Source organism: Tupaia chinensis, unplaced genomic scaffold, assembly GCF_000334495.1.
Source record: "Tupaia chinensis unplaced genomic scaffold, TupChi_1.0 Scaffold000468_1, whole genome shotgun sequence".
NCBI classification, from domain to species: Eukaryota; Metazoa; Chordata; class Mammalia; order Scandentia; family Tupaiidae; genus Tupaia; species Tupaia belangeri.
Genome location: NW_006159977.1, coordinates 1,026,101 through 1,026,637, shown reverse-complemented (window position 1 = coordinate 1,026,637; position 537 = coordinate 1,026,101). Strand labels below are relative to the sequence as shown.

The following is a 537-nucleotide window of genomic DNA, read 5'->3' as shown; positions in this document are numbered from 1 at the left end:
AAGACCGCCGCAGAGGTGGGCGCAGCGCCCAGGCTGGATCGGAGCGGAGGTTTCCAGATTCGCAGGGCTTCTCGGACCCACTGCCCATATAAGGCCTCGGGCGTCCCGAAACGTTTCCAGGCTCTCCAAGGCCCCTGGCGGGTGCGCCCTCCTCCGCGGTGAGGAATGTGTGGAATCTCCCTCCCCAGCTGCTGCTCACCGCAGGCAGGACTTTCGCCTGCACATCAGGGCTCAGGGTTGACCTCCCAGCCCCGGAGCACCAAGAGCCCACGCCGGGCCTCCCCGCGCGCCTGGGGCCGCGTCCACGCCGGGCCTCCTCGCGCGCCCTCCCCGGCGCGCTGCTGCCTCCCGACTGGGGGAGCTCCGCGCATCGGGGAGCGGGACCAGGGCACTGGGAGCGGCGGAGCACCCTCCCCTGCCCGGGGCGGCCGGCGGGGCTGGCGGCGGCGGAGGAGGAGCAGGGGAAGGCCGGGAGGAGGCCGGGGCGGAGCCTGGCGGGGCGGGAGCAGCAGCGCCAAGGGAAAATGCGGGAAGGTG

At 73.7% G+C, this 537-nt stretch overlaps 1 long non-coding RNA gene across 2 annotated transcripts in view; it reads right to left on the bottom strand.

Moving 5' to 3' along the window:
- Window positions 1-418, bottom strand: part of LOC102496446 (uncharacterized) — a 3,493-nt gene extending 3,075 nt beyond the window's left edge. The window contains exon 1 of one of the 2 annotated variants that reach the window (XR_001370923.2): window positions 200-418. This is a non-coding gene — a long non-coding RNA (uncharacterized LOC102496446). The remainder of the gene's footprint in view (window positions 1-199) is intronic. The other variant, XR_335611.2, reaches the window with a different exon arrangement.
- Window positions 419-537: the final 119 nt, after the last annotated feature.